Source organism: Taurulus bubalis (assembly GCF_910589615.1).
Source record: "Taurulus bubalis genome assembly, chromosome: 15".
In the NCBI taxonomy this organism is placed as follows: domain Eukaryota; kingdom Metazoa; phylum Chordata; class Actinopteri; order Perciformes; family Cottidae; genus Taurulus; species Taurulus bubalis.
Genome location: NC_136603.1, coordinates 20735954 through 20743453, shown reverse-complemented (window position 1 = coordinate 20743453; position 7500 = coordinate 20735954).

The window sequence follows — 7500 nt, the reverse complement described above, 5'->3', positions numbered from 1 at the left end:
AATGTGCGTGTGTAAATAGGATGGCAGTGATGAAGTGTTTCCTTGTGACTGTAAGGTTATTACACACACACACACACACACACACACAAACACACACACACTCTGAGGATGTGAAGGTCACACTGACACACTCACACACTCACACGCGTGTCACCAGTTGGGGGGCTTCAGGTTGCAAGTTGTCATGGAGTTTAACCTCTGGGACAGGCAGCCGGACCACGTCCTCACGAATCCATCAGGACCCGGTCGCTTTCATGAAGATCCCAGTCCGCATATGACTTAATGACGTAAGACTTCATATTTGAAGGTATAGGTATAGTTAGCTTAGCTTAGCATAAAGACTGCTAAACGAAATGGTTCAAATGGTTCATGTCTAGTGCGACCTTTGGACTTCAGGGGAGCACCACCTAAATGAAGAAGTCCAACATGTGATTTCCACGACCTAGAAAAGTCAATATTTGTGTCCTTGTGCTCCTCTCTCAGCCAGAAACCAAATAAATTAATCTAAAATGTATTGTACGTATACAGTCTGATGCTGCTCCATAGACAATGAATGGGAGACCAATTTTGAGCTTCATTCTGTTGTATTGTTCACGGTTCATCCTGTGTCACCTATAACATCTTTCACAATTCATGCGTAATACTTGATGACATCACACCTCTGGGTTTTAGATTAAGGAGAGAGTTGGGGAAAACTAATATTTTTGGGCCGTCGTGGAACACAGAAACCACAGGTATGAATTCTGACAATGGCCGTAGTTCTCCTATAATAACAACAGCTGTATTGTGAGATTGGCTGTATTCACATTTAAAGTGAGTGACCACAGAGAAAACTTGACCTCCATAATGAATCTGTGGCACTCAGCACTAAGCCTATTAGTTCCTACACAAGATGTACAGCTTAAAAACAGCTCACTTCAGTTTTTACACTTTGTAGTTTTTAGCGAATGTTTCCTGCCTCTCAGGAAAATAGTCGACTTATCAGTCAACTTGGTCTTAGTTGACTACGATTTCTTTAGTTGATTAGTCTTTTTTCTTTTGTTGCTTTTTCATGTTGAGGGAGTTATTTCCAAGAGTTTCCAGGTGAGCACATCTGTGGTAATCAGAGTGACGCTTTTGTCTGATTCTTTGTGGAGAATCTCCGTTTTATAGATCAGTCGGTTAAATGAACTAATGGGTTGCTTGACTAAATACTATGAATGTTACTCGACTATGCATTCCTTTGGTCGGGGACGGCCCTACATTTTACTCCAACAGGAGGAAATAGTGCATTTATCATGGACTATTTTCGGCAGCAGCTCAATGTGTATGGAGGGTCAAAAACAGAAAGATTTGTTTTCAGATTTAGCAGGCTTAGTGCAGACTTTACTCTCAGACCGCTTCTGTGTGTCAGCAGGAAAATTACAGTAAAGTTAGTCTTGTTTAATGCACAAAGTCACAGTGTCCCTAATGTGAAGGTGACACTATATATATATATATATATTTATATATATATATTTATATATATATATTGAGACACAACCTTTCCCAACATCCCCTCTCCGTCTGCTTTAAACCTCAGTTTTTCGTCTTTAAATCCTTTAAGAGTTGGAACGAATGAGTGTGTCCTGACTTAAACCACCTGGCCATCAAGGTGTATGTTTCCTTGTGTGTTTCTCGTGTTTCTTCTTCCATTAGTTGAGTGGAACAACTGATGAATGTTTGATGAGTCAGCATGCCGAGAAGAAGGAAGTGATGTCACAGCCGTCCTCTCGGCTTTCGGGCCGGGTTAAGGTTTTCCGGCAGCAGATTCAAGTCTTAAACTTCGACTGTGAATCTCACAGACGCTCTCCGTGATGTGCTTGTCAGTACTGAAGCAGAGTTTGTAGCACTGAGGTCCTGACTGGGACTGTTTGGAAGGAATTTGTGAATTAAAAATAATGTCGACCAAAACATGTTCATCTTTGTTTATCTGCTGATGACAAAATACAAAAGAGGACTAACATGAGTTTCCATTGTTGGTCCGCTTTATCTGAATTACAGCGAATGTGAACCAAATCTCTTTAGCTGTGTCTGCTTCACATATAAACGGGACAACCAGTGGGCGCTGGAACAAGTCAAGCAGACATGGACACATATTTTGCACCATTAACAGATCAGTTTTAAATACTGTAGGGTGTAAATATTACAGAAATGGCTACAATGAGCAGAAGCACCTTTTCCCCCCGCTTGGCTTAGTCAGAGTTGGTGCATTACGACACATCGTCACACCAGCGAGTCGATTAGCGCAACTTGTCGCATGCATAAAACAAACATAAACGTCATTTTTAAAATGGTTTTCCATCGCTTTAAGGTTTGACTGGCCCTCCTTTGATTACGTCACCGTGTTGCACTCTTTTGTCTTGTCTCATGGCTTTCTATAACTTCAGGTTTTCTTTCCTCTAAAGAATTCCGACCGGCACCGGAGAAAACGAGAGCCGCCAAAACTGACCGACCGACAGTTCTTGTGTTCTCTCATCTCTGTAAAGCCACCGAAGCCCCGACAGATGTAGTTACATTTTTGAAGAGCCGCACATCAAGTGTGTTAAGTGTGTAACATCAGTCAGCTGATGACACCTGAGCCAGTTCCATTTCCTGAATGGAGATGAGGTCAACCGTTGGGTTTTAGATTATTCTGCCACGTATACTAGAGCCGAAGGGCAACAACAAACACACACACACACACACACACACACACACACACACACACACACACACACACACACACACACACACACACACACACACACACACACACACACACACACTCTGAGTCACAAGGAGTTCCCAGGAGTTCAGTGTTGTCCTGAGAGTCCTGATCAGACTACTGTCAGTGGATGTTCAGAAGAGTGTGAGTGGCAATCTCTATTATTAGAACACAGATTATACTCATTGAGCTACAACACACACACACACACACACACACACACACACACACACACACACACACACACACACACACACACACACACACACACACACACACACACACTCACAAACATGTGCGCGCACACACACACACACACACACAACATTTATCTGTGGATTATAATCCCAATCCCACAATCCCCTTCTGGCTCGACCAATCATGGCCCATCAAATCCTGCACAGCCTGCTGGGTAACCTACATGCAGGGGCGTGTATATGTGTGTGTGTGTGTGTGTGTGTGTGTGTGTGTGTGTGTGTGTGTGTGTGTGTGTGTGTGTGTATTAATCCCTGACATGTCTTTAATAGAGGAACATCTGGTTTATCTCTGTGACTGTGAGGCTTCCTGTTCAAACAGGAAACAGAATCAGTTATACATATTCACTTTAATCCCGAATGATTTCACTTGTTTTTTAGCACAATTGCAAGAAGACGAAATATGAAGCTACGGTCAGCCACCATAGTGAGCTTCGTTTAGCATAAAGACTGGAAACAGGAGGAAACAGCTAGCCTGGCTTGCATTCCCCTACCAACACGTCTAAGGCATGATTACTACTTGGCCGAGCGCAGGGACTTCTAGTTGTATCTCAACCTCATAATGGCGACGGCGCATTTTAAACCCCTTTCTTGCACGGTTTAAATTAATGAGATATATTGTGGTAATTTGCCTCTAGCGATCAGCTTTTGGACGTCTCAGTGATGCCGCGTCAACAGACGTCTGTTCCATGCATAGCGTGTAACATCCGTCTTCACAGGAAGTTAGGTTCAGGCTCGTGAAAAGTCTGTGGTTCAGCGGTAACTTAAATACATACGTGACCGCCGCACTTGAGTCACGTGGCTAACGGCACTAACGGCACACGTGGCATAACGCACAGGAAACGAACAGCGGTCTCCTGGATGAAAGTTATCTTTTAGCTGTTCCCCCTGTGTTTCCAGTCTCGATGCTAAGCTAAGCTAACCAGCTCCTGGCTGTAGCTTCATATATTCTTTTTTACTCTCAGCATGGCAACGAATGAGAGTGTTGGGTCCTTTGGGTCTGCACCTTCTGTTAGCGGTAGTACGAGTTCCGCTCTCAGCGTGAAAGCTTTTCATTCTCCTCGAACAGTAAAAGTGTCAGGTCTCGATGGAGCAGAGCGGCTATTTAAAGAAGGAACAGAAGTCACGGTGTCCTGGAGTGAAGGTTTGAAATGGCTGAGAAACGTCACTGTATCTGCTCTGTGTGAGTGAGTCACTTTATTGCCAGTATACTATTATCAGTTGCAGCCGAAAACCTGCTGCGATTCAAAGAGTGCCTAAACCAGCCTGACCTGCCAGATGGCTGAAGAGCCAGCTCCTGTCTGACAAAAGTGGAAGTTGGAAAGAGTCCCTTTAGAAACCCACCTGGACAGACAAGTGAATAGAGAGACTAGAGTTCACCTTTCATCTGTCTGTTTGTCTGTCTGTCTGTCTATGTGTGTGTGTGTGTGTGTGTCATAGTTTCCCAGTCAACCGACCACAGTGACATCACCGGCTGCGGTGTTACCACACAGCGCTTCCATGACAACCAGAAAACAGACGGACAGGAGGCTGGACCGTCTGCAAACCTGTCGTTCCACCTGTCTGACTCGTGGTTTTTCCATTTAGCGTACGTGGCTCCTCCATTCTCCCATCTGTGTCTTTCCCATGTGTCTCTTTATTTTGAGGAGACAACAAATCCTCCTGATGGAGGCCCCTTCACTGTCCTACAGTGTGCAGAAATAATCCAGTCACCTTTTTTAAGACCAATCTATGTGTCTGATTAATGCTGCTTCAAACTGTGACTGCTATAACCACCAAGAGACACATTAAATTAGTTTATTAATGAAAGAACAGCTTTGAAAACGCTTAATAAAATACATATGTTGTGTGTGAAAAGCTGCAGGTAAAGAGTCTGATCCTTTGCAGACTGTTTCCACGACTGTGCAGCTGTTTGGGTCAACATATTTGGACAGGATGCCTCTTTTTCCTGAACGAGGAATGATGCATTTTAGCAACGGGAGATGACAAAAGAAGGAGAATGTTGGCCGGTGAAGAAAAAGTAGACAAAGTTCCAGAGTTTGGTGATTCTGGTTAAACAAACAGCTTCAGAGCCGCTGCGGTCTAAACAGTAATCCACTGATGCAATAACTAGTTATTTAAAGTAATTCATACAACATTCTTCATGTTGTTTCCATCGACGCCCAATGAACACAAACTTGTCAAGCGGGTGTTGCCGTCTGGATAAAAACATGCACGTCATACCCTTGTGGTGCTTTGCCACATTTAAGGTCGTGGAGCGTCCTCGATGAAGGAGAACCAGGATTGATTTCTGGCTCGTTGTCCGGAGGAGGGAGGAAGCATAATGGAAGCGCAATTAGCCGAATGGAAGGCACCTTATGTGTCCTCAGGAGTGTCTTCAGGTTACGGCCTCCTGCAGGTCTTCAGATTCACCGCAGTCCGGACGTTCCTGAACGCGTTCCCATCAGAAAAGAGCGACAGTTAAAGGATTCGTAATGCGGCAGAAAGAGATGCGATCTGTAACCCGGAGAGCAAACTGAGAAACACGTACATGTGGAGTAACGTAACCGTGGGAGGAAGTCAGGTGACACATCTGTGCGTAGGAAGGAGGCCGGTGTGAGCACAGCTGTTTGTTTCCTCTTTTAAACAGTCCTTCTCTTTTCACTATCTTTTATTCTATCGCCTTTTATAGCCTTGGAAGTGTTTATTATTGTCACCGTAATGACATTCACAAAGTAGTATTCTTTTTAAATGTATTTTTATTCATTGAATTTTTTTCTGTCCACGGCTAATCTTGCATACTACTGGACCCACATTTTTTGGGGTTCATGTATCACTCCATGCACTGGGACCTCTCAGGGCTGTGGTGATTTTTTTAAACTATTCTATTTATAATTTATTTTATTATTTATTAATTCTATTTAATTATATTGATAAAAAAAATGATGGCAGTAGGCGAGGCTTAAAACAAGCCTTCCCCTTGATCGGCAGCTTAACTCCATACCTGATAAGTCATGATCCACTAAAGTTTAGGCATGATATGAGATGAATAAATCCACATTTTTGTCAACTATTCTCTGTTTGGGAGGGGAGAGCAACCTTGTACTCACTGCTCTTCTCAGTTTGATTGTGTTTCGTTGCAATGCATTGAGGGATCAGCATGCAGGCCACACATCACACATCGGAGGATTAGAGAAGAAGAAGAAGAATACATCAAAATGGAAGTTTTTTAACTTTGATGTAGTTTTTCTGCAGTATCGCCACAAACAACTTCGGTAGTTTTGTGAGGAAAATGTGAGCTGTTGTGTTAAGAGCGGGCTAGAAAAAACAAAGCTAATGTAAACCCCTTTTCCCCTCGAATTCAGCCTGTCAACAAGTTATCTCCTCCCAACAAGCTTCATAACTCCAGTGTTGTGATTGTGCTTTCAGGTCAGAGCTGCTCCTCTTTGAGGTTGGAGATGAAACGGTTTGCAGAGGTTTGAGCTTGTGAAGCCTGTTGGAGGTCATACACAGCCTGGGAGGAGCATCTTCCATCTTGTGAAAAAATAGATAGATATTCATGCATTTGTAGGTCCGATTTTATTTCACCTGGATTCGCTGGTTCTTAGTGGGAGTACTGTTTGAGAAAAATGGGAAATGATTTGTCAATGTGAGATTTTTGCTGATCAAGCTGTTTATGAAACAGTGGTTTCGAGGTTTTCTCCAGTTCCTTCTGATTTGTAAGATCTCAGATTCCTGGAGGGACGGACATGTAGTTGGAATGCTCCCCGGAGAAGGAAGTGTAGGTTTTAAACGTCTCCCCCAATCAGCGCCAATATATAAAACACATTAATTTATTGTCCTGCCATCTGACTACTTACTCCATATGTGATGGATGGTTGGTAAGTAGTCACAATCTTAATTTGTATTATTTTGCTGTTTTGCTGCCTCCATTTTCCTGCTTTTGCTTCTGTTTTGCATGGTTTGGCCGTGATAACTTTGTTCTGCATGTTTGGGCTTTTAGTTGTTTTTGATTATTTTCTTTGATTTCTTTAATAAACTTCTGGTTCATTTTATGAAACACGTCTCTGGCCAAATATCGGTAATGAATCCATGTCCTTTAACAATTCTAAAACTATATCTTAGGCTTGTTATATTTCTTGGGGTGTAAGTCCCCCAGGTGGCGTTGTCGGTTCCCCTTTCATGACCCTCCCCCTAAGGCCCCGTCATCAAACATCAAACTGTATGCAGCAGTTTGTTTCAGCATCTCTGCTACCGCCAGCCACTGCTCGGCTTACTGTGTGTGTGTGTGTGTGTGTGTGTGTGTGTGTGTGTGTGTGTGTGTGTCTGTGACCACTGTCATTACCAGCTACTGGCCTCAGGGCAAGAGACAGCCACTCTAAGACATCTCTCTCTCTGTCTTTTCACATCTCCATTAGTTTCTTGGTCCTGTCGTTGGTGGACCCTCAGGTTACTGTGTGTGTGTGTGTGTGTGTGTGTGTGTGTGTGTGTGTGTGTGTGTGTGTGTGTGTGTGTGTGTCTGTTGTACTCTCCCTTTCAGGG